Source organism: Dendrobates tinctorius, unplaced genomic scaffold (genome assembly GCF_039654945.1).
Source record: "Dendrobates tinctorius isolate UK_male_01 unplaced genomic scaffold, ASM3965494v1 ptg000028l, whole genome shotgun sequence".
NCBI lineage: Eukaryota > Metazoa > Chordata > Amphibia > Anura > Dendrobatidae > Dendrobates > Dendrobates tinctorius.
Window position 1 is genome coordinate 80,150,039 of NW_027361696.1, and position 17,232 is coordinate 80,167,270.

Sequence of the window (17,232 nt, forward strand, 5' to 3'; positions counted from 1 at the left end):
CTAAGTACCCGGGCAAGCCTGGGGGTCCAGAGGCCCCCCGTTGAGAGGAGGGTACTGTCATGATCTCAGTGCGGGTTTGACTCGCACACGTGGGGTTAATGTTTGGAACCAGCGCTGATGACTGGCATTTCTGGGGTTAAAAGTTGTGATCCCGGTGCAGGCTTACCTGCACACCTGGGGCTATGATTGTGGCCTCTCCCTGGTTCTGGGGGAGGCTTCTTATAGCCTCAGGACGCTCCCATCCCTGTCAGTTATACTTTCGCCCTTGGCATTGTGTGGTGACCCCTGAGTGTGTTAGTGCTGTGTTCTGGTTACTTGATTCTCTGTGTATGACTCGGTCTGTTCCCTGGATATCGCTTTGGATTCTGCCTGGTACCTCCTATGTCTGTTTGGTTTTGATCTCTGCTTGGCCCTGATTATCCGCTCTGTCTCCTCCCTGGTACTGTACTGATATCTTGTGTATGACCTTTGGCTTTGTCTGACCTCCCATCTGTTTATCTCTCCTGTACCTCGCTGGTCTGTACTGTGCATAACCTCTGCTTTGCTTGGACTCTGAGTTCTCTTCCTTCTCTGTGCACAGGACGCTAAGCCCCGCCCCCTTGCAGTCACATGACCATTCACATGACCATAGGTCCTATGCTGGCTTCCTAAACTTCAGCATCCACAGGTCCTGTGCATCGGTACTTTCTGGCTGTACCTGACCCCGGTACCCCTACATTGCGGGTGAGTCACTGCTCAGCGGAGGCTGCACGCCGGCGCTGACACTCAGGACACGCGCACTGGCTCAGTGAGCAAGTACAGTGCGGTGTTCCTGACACATGTCAGAGATTACATGATAGACATTATCCAGATTGGAATTTAACAAGAGCAATATCAATAGTGGATAATGTGGATAGGAAAAAATTATTGGAAAATAAAAGTAAAAATAAGAATAAAAAATTTTCTAATAGAAACAGTGAACAAAATATTACTTTTAGTACTGAATATACACCACAATATACAGATATAATTAAAATAATAAAGAAATATCTACCTATCCTAAAACAAGACAAAGATTTGGATAAAATTTTAGAAAGAAATAAAATCAGATTAGTCGCTAAAAAAGCGCGTTCGATTCAGTCTATTCTGTCACCTAGTGAATATAACATTGTTGACCAACAAAAATCTCATACTTGGCTTGATTTAAAGGGCTTTTATAAATGTGGAGCTAAAAAATGCAAATGTTGCAGATTTGTAAATAAAACAGAAAAAATAGTTTCAGTAAAAAATGGTAAAGAATATAATATTAATAGTTTTATCAATTGCAATACTACTAATGTAGTTTATTCTGTTGTATGTAATAGCTGTAAATTACAATATATTGGATGTACTACGGGCTCTTTGAAAAAAAGAATCCGTAGGCATTTATCTGATGCAGTAAAAGAGAATATGATAGGAGGCTCTGCAGTTTCAAGACATTTCTGGTATGAACATAAAGGAAATTTGAATGATTTGTCCTTTTATGGTATAGAGAAAGTAAAGAAATCCTTACGGGGAGGTAATAATAGAAGGACTTTATTAAATCGTGAAAGTTATTGGATTTTTACACTGGAAAGCCGTATACCTAATGGACTGAATAATAGGTTAGATTTAATCAGTCAATTCTAAATGGCAGGTTTTCCAGTGGTAAATATATATATATATATATATATATATATATATATATATATATATATATATATATATATATATATATATATATATATATATATATATATATATATATAAATAAAAAAACACTTGAATTTTCCTTTCTTTTTCCAATTTTTTTTTTTTTTTTGTTCATATGGTAAATTTTGTGATATCTAAGAATAAATATAAGATGCGAATAATAATGTATTAGATAAAAATAAGGGCACTTTGTAGCGATATGCTTTAAATATGTAGTACATTTTGTATTTAACAAAGTTTTATCCCTGTGTAAGGGTATACACCCTATTTTAATTAAGCCAGATTTTGTAATTGGATCAAGTTCCTGGAAGCAGGGTATATTACTATCTTGAACACTGCTCACACTTAAGACCTAGAAGAAGACCTAGTAAGGTCGAAACGCGTAGTCTGCACGCATAAAGCAGCAGTGTGCCCTTTTTTTCTTCTGACCCCCTGTATATATTTGGGTTTCTGCCACATGGAACTATTTTAAAAGATAAAAATAAAATTGATTTTATGGCCAAGTAGGAAGCATCCGCTGGAATTATTTGCTGGTTTTTACTTCTGTATTTTTCACCCACTCCTGGTTTTGGCTTACAAATATTGGGGTAATATAAAGGAACTGCTGGCCGGGAAGGAGAGAGAGAGAGAGAATGAATTTTGTCCAGCACCCAGAAAGAATTTCGGGTTAAATCAGTGTCTGGAGGATTCGCCAGAGAAAAAAAACGTTGCAAGCTCCGTTTTGAAATCTTTGAGGATGGTGACGGACAGCAACTTTTGGCGGATCCTCACAAAAAACAGATGCAATGGACAGCAATCCGTCACAATCCGCCATTAATGCAAGTCAATGGGGAAAAAAATGGATCCTCAAAAGAAAATTGAGGATCCGTTTTTTTCAAAACCTGGCGGATTGTGACTGATTGTAAAAAACGGAAGTGTGAAAGAGGCCTAAAGTCCTTTAGGCCACATTCTCATATTTGTGTGAAATGTCTGTGAGCTGCCAGATTTTTTTATATGGACTCAGAGATTTATAGATTCATTCACAGATCTGAGAATGAGATCTGTGAGACTCAGAGCATGTCCTGTTCTGATCTGTTTTTGAAGATCACAATAGGACTTACTTAATGGTCTGTGTGCTGTTTGAGAAAAAATGTCGAGCAGCACACTGATACAGAAATGTAGCCTTATTACCATATATACTCGCGTATAAGCCGAGTATTTTTTAAGGCTGAAAGTCCCCCTCTCGTCTTATACGGGAGTAATACGCCAGGGGGTCGGCGGGGGAGGGGAAGCGGGGGTGTCGGATCATACTTATTCTCCCAGCGCGTCTCTGCAGCCCCCCTGCTTCACCCACGGTCTCAGGTGCCTTCCTTCAGTGGTCATGTGGTATCGCTCATTAAAGTCATGAATATGCACATATTCTTGACTTTAATGAGCGGTACCACGTGACCACTGAAGGAGGGAATAGCTGCCGGAGACCGTGGGAGAAGTGGGGCTGCAGAGACCGCGCAAGGAGGGAGTTAGTATATGCGATATTCACCTGTCCCTGTTCCACTGCTGCACGCCGCTCTGTCCTCCGTGTCCTCTGGCTGTGATGTTCAGGTCAGAGGATGCGATGACGTAGTTTGTGCACGCTGCACCCTCTGCCTGACTGCCTGAACAGTCACTGACAGTGGGACCCAGAAGACGGAGCGGCGGGCAGCGATGGAGCTCGGACAAGTCAATATTGCAGGTGCCGGGGCCCTGAGCCAGCAGCGACATCGGCACCTGTCCCACATAGCGCGCCGGTGTCCCTGCCTGCTCAGGACACCGGCACCTGGCCCCAGCGACAAGAGGTGAGTATGTCATTTATTTTTATTTGCAGCAGCAGCATATGGGGCCTATTCTATGGAGCATCTTATGGGGCATAATCTATGGAGCATCTTATGAGGGCATAATCTATGGAGCAGCATATAGAGCATAATCTATGGAGCATTTTATGGGGCATAATCTATGGAGTAGAATATGGGGCATAATCTATGGAGCATCTTATGGGGGCATAATCTATGGAGCATCTTATGGGGGCAAAATCTATGGAGCAGCATATGGGGCATAATCTATGGAGCATCTTATGGGGGCATAATCTATGGAGCATCATATGGGGCATAATCTATGGAGCAGCATATGGGGTATTTTCTATGGAGCATTTTATGGAGTAGCACATGGGGCATATTCTATGGAACATCTTATGGGGCCATTATTAACCTTTGTGCAGCATTATATGGGTTTTTTTGTATTTTTTATATGGGTTTGTTTGGTTTTTTGGAGCATCTTATGGGGCTATCATGAACTGTATGAAGCATTATATGGGGCTCCTGATTCAATATGGATATTCAAAAACATTTAACCTACTGATGTCTCAATTAATTTTACTTTTATTGGTATATATTTTTATTTTTGAAATTTACCAGTAGCTGCTGCATTTTCCACCCTAGTCTTATACTCAAGTCAATAAGTTTTCCCAGTTTTTTGTGGCAAAATTAAGGGGGTCAGCTTATACTTGGGTTGGCTTAGGCTAGTTTCACACTAGCGTTTCCTGGAGCTGCGTCGGGCTGTGCACGACCGCCTCTAAGCTTCGCCCCTTGCCGCGCCTCCTCCAGTCAGCTCCTCCTATGGGCTCGTGACGCTGCATGCGACCTGTGTACCCTATCTTTAGCATTGGGTACGCAGGCCGTGCGCAGGTATGCGTTTGCCAGCGCATGCGTCCTTTTGACCTGCGCCAAATGCACCCTGTTGCATTTTGGTGCAATCGGCGCACGGTCAAAAGGACGCAAACGCATACATGCGCACGGCCTGCATACCCAATGCTAAAGATAGGGTACGCAGGTCGCATGCAGCGTCATGCGCCCATAGGCGGAGCCAACCGGGGGAGGTGCAGCAGGGGGCGGAACTTAGTTTCAACCATGCGCAGCCTGACACAGCTCCAGGAAACTCTAGTGTGAAACTAGCCTTATACATGAGTATATATGGTATACAGTGTATATAATGCCTTCCCTTCTTGTATAATGTACTCTCTTATTATGTACAGCTCCTTCCCTTAGTGTATAATGTACTCTCTTATTATGTACAGCTCCTTCCCTTAGTGTATAATATACTCACTTATTATGTTTAACACAGTCCTTGAAGGGGTATTCCCTTCTCCAATATCCTATGGCAATATGCAGTAGTTATAATAATAATAGTAATCTTAGCAAATACCTACTATTAGAAATGTAGTATAGTTCTCCTAAATAGCTACCATATATACTTGTGTATAAGCTGAGTTTTTCAGCCCCTTTTTTGAGCTGAAAAAGACCCTCTCGGCTTTTTCACAAGTCATATGCCAGAAAGTCGGAGGGGGAGGGGGAGCGGGTGAGCAGGAGACATCATACTCACCCTCCTGGCGTCTGCATATCCGGCTCTGCTACATCTCAGTCCCGGCGTCTGCACCTCCCTTCCTGTCTTCTTCCTGTGCTGGTCACATGGTACCGCTCATTAAAGGGAATCTGTCACCTCATTTTTAGCCTATAAGATGCGGCCACTGCCATCAGGGGCTTATCTACAGCATTCTGTAATGCTGTAGATAAGCCCCCCGATGTAACCTGAAAGATAAGAAAAACGAGTTAGATTATACTCACCCGGAGATCCGGTCTGGTCCGGTGCCTCCCATCTTCTAGTGATGACGTCCTCCTCCTTCTGCCGCGGCTCTTGCGCAGGCATACTTTATCTGCCCTGTTGAGGGCAGAGTAAAGTACTGCAGTGCGTAGGTGCTGGACCTCTGACCTTTCCTGGCACCTGCGCACTGCAGTACTTTACTCTGCCCTCAACATGGCATGGCAGATATAGTACCCCTGCGCAGGAGCCGGGGCAGAAGTAAGGAAGAGGATGTCATCTCTAGAAGATGGGAGGCGCCGGACCGGACCCGCCCTCCGGTGAGTATAATCTAACTTGTTTTTCTTCTCTTTCAGGTTACATCGGGGGCTTATCTACAGCATTTCAGAATGCTGTAGATAAGCCCGTGATGGCGGTGGCTGCATCTCATAGGCCAAAAATGGGGTGACAGATTCCCTTTAAAGTCATGAATAAGGATGTATCTCCACTTCCATAGGGGTGGAGAGCAGATTCATGATTTTAATGAGCGGTATCACATGACCGCACAGGAAGAAGACAGGAAGAGAGATGCAGACGCCGGGACTGAAATGTAGCAGAGCAGGATATGCAGACGCCGGGAGGGTGAGTCATGCCATATTCACCTGTCCCCTTTCCACTGATGTGCTCAGTCTCCCGGGTACTCTGGCTGTGACGTTCAGGTCAGAGGGTGCGATGACGTGGTTAGTGCGCGCCCTCCGCCTGAACAGTCACTGCAGAGAGCCGTGGGCAGTGACGAGAGGTGAGTATGTAATTTTTTTTTTTAAATCACAGCAGCAGCAATATATGGGGCATATATTAATATGGAGCATGTTATGGGGCCACCATTAACCTTTCTGCATCATTATATGGAGCGTATCTTAATATGGAGCATGTTATGGGGCCACCATTAACCTTTCTGCAGTATTATATGGGGCATATCTTAATATGGAGCATGTTATGGGGCTAGATATGGTATGTTGCTTACCTTATTTGCTGACATTGCATTTCTAACTGGAGATAGAAATACATCTTTAATTACATAGTTTCTTCCTTGATTATATAACACCCCCTTTATTATGTAGCATCCTCTCTACAGGGAGGGTCATTTATATGGATACACCTAAATAAAAAGGAAATGGTTGGTGATATCAGGTAAATAATAACGGATCACCGTGCAAATGCTGAGATAGATTGAATAATATACAGTGGGGAAAAAAAGTATTTAGTCAGTCAGCAATAGTGCAAGTTCCACCACTTAAAAAGATGAGAGGCGTCTGTAATTTACATCATAGGTAGACCTCAACTATGGGAGACAAACTGAGAAAAAAAATCCAGAAAATCACATTGTCTGTTTTTTTTTCATTTTATTTGCATATTATGGTGGAAAATAAGTATTTGGTCAGAAACAAAATTTCATCTCAATACTTTGTGATATATCCTTTGTTGGCAATGACAGAGGTCAAACGTTTTCTGTAAGTCTTCACAAGGTTGCCACACACTGTTGTTGGTATGTTGGCCCATTCCTCCATGCAGATCTCCTCTAGAGCAGTGATGTTTTTGGCTTTTCGCTTGGCAACACGGACTTTCAACTCCCTCCAAAGGTTTTCTATAGGGTTGAGATCTGGAGACTGGCTAGGCCACTCCAGGACCTTGAAATGCTTCTTACGAAGCCACTCCTTCGTTGCCCTGGCAGTGTGCTTTGGATCATTGTCATGTTGAAAGACCCAGCCACGTTTCATCTTCAATGCCCTTGCTGATGGAAGGAGGTTTGCACTCAAAATCTCACGATACATGGCCCCATTCATTCTTTCATGTACCCGGATCAGTCGTCCTGGCCCCTTTGCAGAGAAACAGCCCCAAAGCATGATGTTTCCACCACCATGCTTTACAGTAGGTATGGTGTTTGATGGATGCAACTCAGTATTCTTTTTCCTCCAAACACGACAAGTTGTGTTTCTACCAAACAGTTCCAGTTTGGTTTCATCAGACCATAGGACATTCTCCCAAAACTCCTCTGGATCATCCAAATGCTCTCTAGCAAACTTCAGACGGGCCCGGACATGTACAGGCTTAAGCAGTGGGACACGTCTGGCACTGCAGGATCTGAGTCTATGGTGGCGTAGTGTGTTACTTATGGTAGGCCTTGTTACATTGGTCCCAGCTCTCTGCAGTTCATTCATTAGGTCCCCCCGCGTGGTTCTGGGATTTTTGCTCACCGTTCTTGTGATCATTCTGACCCCACGGGGTGGGATTTTGCGTGGAGCACCAGATCGAGGGAGATTATCAGTGGTCTTGTATGTCTTCCATTTTCTAATTATTGCTCCCACAGTTGATTTCTTCACTCCAAGCTGGTTGGCTATTGCAGATTCAGTCTTCCCAGCCTGGTGCATGGCTACAATTTTGTTTCTGGTGTCCTTTGACAGCTCTTTGGTCTTCACCATAGTGGAGTTTGGAGTCAGACTGTTTGAGGGTGTGCACAGGTGTCTTTTCATACTGATAACAAGTTTAAACAGGTGCCATTACTACAGGTAATGAGTGGAGGAAAGAGGAGACTCTTAAAGAAGAAGTTACAGGTCTGTGAGAGCCAGAAATCTCGATTGCTTGTTTCTGACCAAATACTTATTTTCCGCCATAATATGCAAATAAAATGAAAAAAAAAACAGACAATGTGATTTTCTGGATTTTTTTTTCTCAGTTTGTCTCCCATAATTGAGGTCTACCTATGATGTAAATTACAGACGCCTCTCATCTTTTTAAGTGGTGGAACTTGCACTATTGCTGACTGACTAAATACTTTTTTTCCCCACTGTATACTCACACAATGAACGAGTCAGTATGGAGTGTACTCAGGGATAAATACAAATATTCATCCGTTTGGATAGCAAATCTGTTGAAATAGCGATGAAAAATTATATTAGATTTGAGAAAATATTTGAAAAATGGTGAGGTGCTAATGAGGGAATCTGTATACTCACTGGTTAATGCAAAAATTCATGAAAAAGGGAGATCTCCCTGAATAAAGTGCTGAATGCTGATTTTGACAGAGCGGCTAGAACCAGAGCACTTGCTGGCTATGCGTTTTTTCAATAAAGAAGCGGAGTGCTTTAGGGAATAATAGAAAGGTACTGGTTGGTGAGTATGTGCCCTCGTTAGTCATATAGACGCTGACTCACATGTAGGACAGTTAGGCTGTGTGCACACGCTGCGGATTCCGCTGCGTTTCCGCAGCGGTTTTGGCCGCTGCGGACACGCAGCAGTTTTAGCTGCGGTGTACAGTACCATTCATTTGAATGGGAAAAAAAAAACGCTGTGCCGATGCTGCGGAAAAAACCGCGCGGATTTGCTGCGGTTTTGAATCGGCAGAAAGAATTGCATGTCAATTCTTTCTGCGGAAACCGCTGCGGGTTCCTATCTCCACCATTGTGGAGATAGTGAATCCGCAGGACCAAACCGCAGGCAAAACCGCAGATAATCCGCAGGTCCAAAGACCTGCGGATTATCTGCGGTTTTTGCAAAATCCGTGCGGATTAATCCGCAGCGGATTCCGCAGCGTGTGCACGTACCCTTACTCTGGTATGAGCAGGAGTAGCAACCAGGGGTTGATAAGCGGTAGCGGCTCAATCGATGGAGATACAGGTGGTGTGTGCTAGATAGATGATGGTGACAGTTAAAAATGATCTCATCTGAGGCTAAATGCTAAATGCGATGCGCTTACTTGTGAAGCCCGAGGATCAGATGAATGGGCAGTATGGAGGTGCTGAGCGCTGAAAGTTCAGGCAGACAGTGAACTGATGGAGAACGCCGACTCCTCGTGCGCTCTGGACGGAAGCGGCGCTGAGGGTTGCGGCATGGGGAAAGGCTTCAGTGACGTCACAGGGAAGCAAGGACGGGTGTGTGAGGTGCACAATTCTTACGCGTTTCAAGGGGTGTCGCCCCTCTTCGTCAGGGACATCCCTGAATAGCACCTTTCTATTATTCCCTAAAGCACTCCGCTTCTTTATTGAAAAAGCGCATAGCCAGCAAGCGCCCTGGTTCTATCCGCACTGTCAAAATCAGCACTCAGCACTTTATTCAGGGAGATCTCCCTTTTTCATGGATTTTCTGCATTAACCAGTGAGTATACAGATTCCCTCAATAGCACATCAGTTTTGATATCCAAACAGATGAATATTTGTATTTATCTCTGAGTACGCTCCATACCGACTCGTTCATTGTGTGAGTATACATTATTCAATCTATCTCATCATTTGCGCGGTGATCCGTTGTTATTTACCTAACTTAGGCTACTTTCACACTTGCTTTTTTTGCGCTGCACACCGTGCGCAGTGCAAATGCGCATAAAAAATGCATCATGCGTTTTTGTGTGGTTTTGAGCATGTTTTTTTTTAAAAAAATGCATGCTTTTTTTGCGCTGACGTGTGCATTACCATGCGCACGTCAGCGCACCCATAGACTTTAATGGGTGTTTGGGTGAAAAAAAACGCTTTGCGTGCGCATGCGTTTTTTTGGGACAAGTCAGACGCACAAAAAATGCAGCAAGATGCATTTTGTGCGCCCGAGCGCACACTACAAGAAACGCATGTGCATACAAACGCATGCCAATGCGCACCCATGTAAAGTATAGGAAAAAAACACATGCGCAAAAAAACGCAAGTGTGAAACCAGCCTTAGCAATTTTACAGCAGCTGTCACAGAGCGTGTTGTTTTCACCAGCTGCATCTGAGATTCATTGTATTTCCTTTCTCGAGTAGGTAAGCGCCAGTGTGTATACATAATTATTTGGTTGGTGATATCAACTCCCTGTTTGTGGCACATTAGTATATGGGGGGGAAACCTTTCAAGATGGTTGGTGACCATGGTGGCCATTTTGAAGTCGGCCATTTTGGATACAACTTTATATTTTTCAATGGTAAGAGGGTGATATGAAGCATCAAACTTATTGAGAATTTTACAAGAAAAACAATGGTGTGCTAGGTTTTAATATAACTTTATTCTTTCATGAACTATTTACAAGTTTATGACCACTTTTAAAATATGTTCAAAGTGCTGCCCATTGTGTTGGATTTCAATCTGACCCCTTAGACTAGCATTTCTTCTACGGTGTTGCTAACAGTGTGTGAAGAGTGGGAGAAGAGGGTTGCATTGACAATCCAACACAATGGGCAGCACTTTGAACACATTTATAAGTAGTCATAAATTTGTAAATAACTCATGAAAGAATAAAGTTATGTTAAAACCAAGCACACCATTGTTTTTCTTGTGAAATTCTCAATAAGTTTGATGTGTCACATGACCCTCTTCCCATTGGAAAAAATAAAGTTGGATCCAAAATGGCCGACATCAAAATGGCAGCCATGGTCACCATCCATCTTAAAAGTTTTCCCCCTCCCATATACTAATGTGCCACAAACAGGACGTTGATATCACCAACCATTCCAATTTTATTTAGGTGTATCCATATAAATGGTCCACCCTGTACAGTTTACCACCTGGTGTCAGTATTGTAACATTCCTGTTAATACATTGCGCAGCTCCAATTATGGCTACAGTTCCCTCTACAGTTACTTCCTAATAAATCTTAAAGGGCTAGAGAGGGGTTTTACACAAAGTTTTACATGTTTTCAAAATTCCATAGATAGTTATAATTTACAAGTCTATAGTGAAAATGTTCTAATGTCCACACACAAAAAAAAACAAAAAAAAGAAAATGAGCTGGAGCATAAGTTGATACGCATGCAACGTCTAGGAGCATGTTCACTCTGGCCATTTAACAGACAAGAAAGAAACAAAATAGACATATACCCTGCTGTATGTAAGTAAAAAGTAGTGCATATAAATAATATAGGGCACTTAGGAAAAAGCGTAAAAGCCGTCCCACCGCGACAAGGTGTACTCAAATCGGGACAGTCCTATACCATGTTTAATAACGGCAGAAAATGCACCATGCCTGAGTAATGGAGGGTTTTTTTGTAATTCTTTTTCTCTATGGGATTTAAAAATAAGGTGTTCTGTCTCCGACATAATTAATGACTCTTGAATGTCAATATGTCACGATCCCACCGCTGACACCGGTATGTCATGAACGGGGGGATGCGACGCACTGCCGACACACGGCTATTGCAGGCACAGGGGGGCTTATCTTTGTTATCCCACCGCTGACACCATGTGATAAAAACAGCAAGCTAGTCTTGCCCTAACAATTTATCGCAGGGGGGTTATTTTGGATGTCCCACCACTGCTAACAATCTCCCATGAACTGCGGGGATTTATGCATATCCCACTTTTCAGTTCCACTTTGGAACTCGCAGCTCTCCGGCACCCCCCCGTTAGCCTCAGGTCAGTCAGGGAACTACACCTGGGATAATGGGTCGCCGGTCGGGTGCTTCAATGAGGTCCGGCCACCCGGCTCGCTGCACCACCCAATTAGCTTATAAAATCCCTTCCGTCACTCTCAGCAGTACCCAGGGCCCAGATCACACTTTGCTGCCACCAGCTCCAGAGTTTCTCTGATTAAGTTATAAACTTAATAGAGAGGTTTGAAGCCAACCCAATTCAGTAGCAATTATCTTAAAGGCACGTGTTCATTTTTAGAGCATGAAGACAGACTAATAAAGTTATATAATTTATTCCAAAAAAGGCGAGCAGTGATTACACAGATAAAAGATGTTGCAAAGTTGAGACATTAGATATGTACAACCCCTTGGATAGAGACAAACACCTTGGTCGCCTCAAAAAAACCTTTTTGAATCAGGGCTACCATTCAAGAACAATTGAAAACCAAATTACAAGAGCCACCAAAATATCAAGGAATCACCTGCTACATTACAAAACTAAAGAAGAAAATAACCGGGTGCCTCTAGTAGTCACCTACAACCCTAATCTGGAAGTGCTAAGGGGAGCTGCACGGAAATTACAACCTTTACTGCAAAAAGATGCCCGATTACAATCCATATTTCCAGACCCCCCACTGCTGTGTTTTAGGCAGCCCCCAAATTTAAGAAGCATAATTGTCAGAAGCTCCCTGTCCTCTCCAACAGCTGCAGGAACCAAATTTATGAAAACTTTCCACACATTCAGTGCAGGAATGAATGTGTCGCATGGATTTATGTCTTTTTACGTCAATTAAGGAATTTGCTCTTCAGACCTTCTGGGGTCATCACAACACAGAACCAGACCGCAATCAGAGGGCAATAAAACCTTCACATATCTATGAACTGTTCCAATATTTATGCTTATCCCTCTCCCATAATGACTATTCCACTTCACATCACTTGTCTTAGCTATTGGGTATTTCTGTGCTGTCTTGTGTATAAATATGTGATTCTTCAGATTTTGTATTATTCTAGCCTGATGAAGAGACCTGCGTAGTCTCGAAAGCTTGCAATTTGTCACCATCTTTTCAGTTAGCCATTAAAAGGTATCAACCACTGAGGACTCTCAATTCTAAATAATCTTCTATTTTGACCACATAAATTCAGTGATAATGCTCTGTTTGCCATAGATTCTGATGTTCACCGTTTTGGCTCCATCTAGTGGCCAACAATAATAACTACAGTGTCATTGTACCTTAGTTTAATTTTCGTTCTTGATTTCTCTCCAATCTGCAATGTACCCTGGGTAAGTTTACAAGGCATCTTGGTCTAATCCAGCCCCTTTTTTCTGCCCAGTCTGCCATTTTCTATCAGGCTTACATAGTGAAAACACCTCATCCCTCTTCTCCTTCTGCGTCAGCATCGTCGGTAAGTAGTCACGCTCCCACATATATCCCTGTCCTAGATAACCTTCTTTAGTTAGCTCTCCCCTGGTTAGCTGTTAGCGCAGGTAATCTGTATAATGTATTATGTATTTTTATGTACCCATACTGATTGATTGGATTGTATGTTTTGCTTGTAGTTTCACCGCCCAATATACCATCACGTTCGATAAAGAACAGATGCAACCTACAGTCTTCTTATTGGACCCTCGGTATAGCGGTTTAGCTGCCCGTATAAGCTATATAATCCCATTCATTTAGCTGAAGACGGAACAGTGAAACAACAGCTCTCCAGCTAGTTGGAATACAGAGAGAAGAGCCATCCATCTTGCAGGACCGCAGTGAACAGCGGCTCTCCAGCTAGTGGGAACTCAGTGATAGAAGAGTCTTCCATCCTGCAGAGGCCAGATACACAGCGCCATCCACCTAGTGCAATTCAGGGAAAGGACAATCCTTCATCCAGCTTGCAGGAACTAGTAAACGGCAGAAATCCATCTAAGACACATGTCCCACAAATCACACAGGACAAAATCTGCTACATTCGTCTCCTCAAAGACTGTGTCCATCAGCAGCGCGGTCGCCATTGCCCGCGTAAATGCTGAGGCCACCAAAATGTGAGCAAGGTATGCTGAAGAAGAGATGCAACTTAAGTTAGAGAAAGCACGCATAGATAATGAGAGAGCCGATCAAGAGAGAAAGGCGCAGTTAGAGAAGGCATGAGTGGATGCAGCTATAGAGAGCCTAGCTGCCAAAAAGGAAGCTGCTGTAGCAATGGCAGAGGCAGAAGCACTGGAAGCCGCACACAACCCTGAGCTGCATAGCCGTAGCAGTGCGTCAAGTCTGAAGTTGCCGCTGCAAGATTCACCACAACGCACATCTCAATATGTTAATGAACTTCCTGATCCAAACTATAACCAAGAGCATGACAGTGAAGCGAGTGAGAGTCATCATGAGGCTCAGCTCCAGGAAAATGTGGAGCAAAACAAATTTGCTAATGTCTACCTTGCCCCTCACCAGGTAACCAACATGAATCACCTTGCTGACACACCGCACGTCAGACTGAATCAATATGACACTGGCTGGTGCCATCCTGAGGATACTAACAGGTATGAATGCACCTCACATCACTATCAGGGTGACCCATCACAGTATACTCTGCTGACAAACGGTTCACATCAGAACTTGCTAGGATCTTCACACGACGTGATCTGGTTACTAAGGGACTCATGAAATTCAATGACCATGCTGAAGGTTACAGAGCTTGGAAAGCTTCCTTCCAAAATGTTACCAGAGACTTGGGGCTGCAACACAGGGAAGAGATAGACCTCTTAGTCAAATACCTAGGAGAAGAGTCAATCAAACATGCAGTAAGGATCAGAGACATTAGCATAAATCACCCTCAAATCGGTCTCAAAGAGATCTGGAAGAGTCTGGATGAGTGTTACGGCTCAGCAGAGGTAATAGAGAGAGCCTTGTTCAAAAGAATCGATGACTTTCCTAAAATATCTAACAAAGGACTCCCAAAACTTAGAGAGCTAGGTGACGTGCTACAAGAGGTCCTAGTCACCAAATGTGAAGCCTTCAGAGGAAAATCTATGCCGGAAGCTTCCTGAAAGAGAACGGTATCTGTTACAAGTGCTGCTCATCCACCACTCATCTCGCCAAGGATTGTAAGGTCAATGTAAAATGCACAGAATGTGGCACCACAGATCATAACACTGCCCTACACCCTGGCCCAGCTCCATGGAGTGCACAGAACACGCCAGCTGACAGTGAGCATGGCAGGGAGGAAAAGAGCACTGTTGCAGCTACGCCAGAGATCACTTCACAATGTACTGAAGTCTGTAAAGGGACAATAGACAGTAGGTCTTGTTAAAAAATATGCCTTGTCAGAGTGTACCCAAAGAGCCATAGAGACAAAGCTGTGAGACTGTATGCTATCTTGGATGATCAAAGTAATCGATCCCTGGCTAGATCAACATTCTTTGACCTATTCAACATTAAAGGACCAAGCACTCCTTACTCATTAAAGACATATGCAGGTACTGTGACAACAGAGGGCAGGAAAGCCACTGACTACCAAATTGAGTCCTGCCACTACCTACAATCAACGAGTGTAATCAGATCCCAGATAACAGGTCCTAAATCCCTACACCAGATGTGGCAATCCATCATGCTCACTTGAAATGCATAGCACATCTTATGCCGGAACTCGACCCTCAGGCACAGATAATACTGCTGTTGGGAAGAGGTATCCTACAGGTTCATAAAGTGAGAAGTCATATCAATGGACTCCACAATGCTCCTTATGCCCAAAAGCTAGACCTAGGATGGGTCATAATAGGAAACGTATGCTTGGGACACATGCACGCTCCATCTTCTTTGACAAGCATGCTAACAAATACACTGGAGAAAGGACGCCCATCTCTGTTTCAACCTTGCAACAACGAGTTCCATGTCAAGGAACTACCACACAGCATCCAACTACCCAATCATTTAATAGACTTTAGTCATGACAGCAGTATGGTGTCAGGAAGCTATGATGATCAGTTGGGGTGCACAGTCTTCCAGAGAACTAAGCAAGACAACCAAGTAGCAATGTCGGTAGAGGATAAGCTGTTCTAAGAGGTAATTGACAAGGGGCTTGTAAAAGATGAGACCAACAGCTGGGTCGCACCTCTTCCCTTCAGAACCCACAGACCACGTGTACCAAACAATAGAGATCAGGCATTCAAACGTTTCTCCTCTCTCAAACATAATCTGCAGAAGAAGCCAGAGATGAAAGATCACTTCTCCTTCATGTCAAAGATATTTGAGAACTGCCATGCAGAACTAGCTCCCACTCTCAAAGACTCTGAAGAATGCTGGTTCCTAGCCATGTTTGGATTATACCACCCTAAGAAATCAGACCAAATTAGAGTGGTGTTCGACTCCAGTGCTAAGTTTGATGTCTCCCTGAATGATGTTCTACTGACAGGACCAGACCTCAATAACAAACTGCTGGGAGTGGGTCGCCCTCACACCCAGGGCTGTGGGGTACTCGGTACCGGGCCGGTATCTCAGGGAAGTGTCACAGTAGCGGTGACCCGGTCCGTGGCCCTGGGCGCCCATTGTAAAGGTTCAGTGTGAATGTGCAAGTCGTGACGCCACCTGTGGTGTTCGGCAATATATATGTTAAGCCGACGCTGCAGACAGTTCCTCTGGGACAGATGGTGTGGTGCAGCAGTGATGGTATAGCCCTCCACAGGCAGGGCTGTAGTCCCAGGGCAGAGTGGATGTAGCGACACTCAGATGGTGTAGTGTCGGGCGCAAGGGATGTAGCAGTGCTGGGCAGGTTGACGCAGGAATAAGTGGAGGATACCAGGGTGTGGCGCCCCTGAGGCTTCAGTCACCACAGAGGTACTGCACCTTCTCCTAAGGTGTAGTTCCCCACCATCCAGGTAAGGTGGGAACTCCTGACCACGCTCCACATCTGCATTCCACACACAGGATAGTTCAGTGGGGCCGCCTAACAGCTTCAGGCTGGGGGTTAGCAGAGCACCCCTCGTGGAACCCTGCTTCGTAACACGAGATGTGCAGGGAGGCGGGTGGAGAGAGATGATACAAAAGAGTGGGAAGAGTGAAAGTTAGTGGTTAGTTGGTTAAAGGAGAGAGAAGAGACAAGATGGGTGTCTGAGGAACGTGCTGCAGCAGGTCCCAGTGATCTGGGCTGAAAGAGAAAGAGACTGATAAGATTGATAACCTAACCTTCCTAAGAGAGATAGAACAGATCGGAACGAAGGAGAATAGAAGGACGGTGGGAAGCAGGTTGAGAAAGAGAGAGAACCCCTCCAGAGAGCGCAAAGGCCGGGGCCCGGTCCCCGAGGTTGATTGGATCTTTATGTCCGGCAACAGACACCGGAGGAGTAGTGAGCCGCTAACGCCTTGCTCCCATCATAGACTTGGGACACAACAGCAACTGAATAGAGAGCCGGGACGCAGTGAGGAGTCCCCGAAGCAGGCTACAGCTGTTTGTCATACAAGTAAAGACTAGGAACACCTAGAGAGAGGCATTCCAGGGTAACTAAGTACGGGAGTGCTTCGCACCTAAAGGCGCATTGGAAGTGTCGTTCAGTAAGGTACATGTTGGCGGAGTGTGGAAG

The 17,232-nt window shown here is 44.3% G+C and overlaps 1 long non-coding RNA gene across 1 annotated transcript in view; it reads left to right on the top strand.

The window, feature by feature from the left end:
• Positions 1 to 263: 263 nt before the first annotated feature.
• LOC141084960 (uncharacterized) overlaps positions 264 to 17,232 on the top strand; it is a 34,077-nt gene continuing 17,108 nt past the window's right edge. The window contains exon 1 of the long non-coding RNA XR_012231187.1: positions 264 to 723. This is a non-coding gene — a long non-coding RNA (uncharacterized lncRNA). The remainder of the gene's footprint in view (positions 724 to 17,232) is intronic.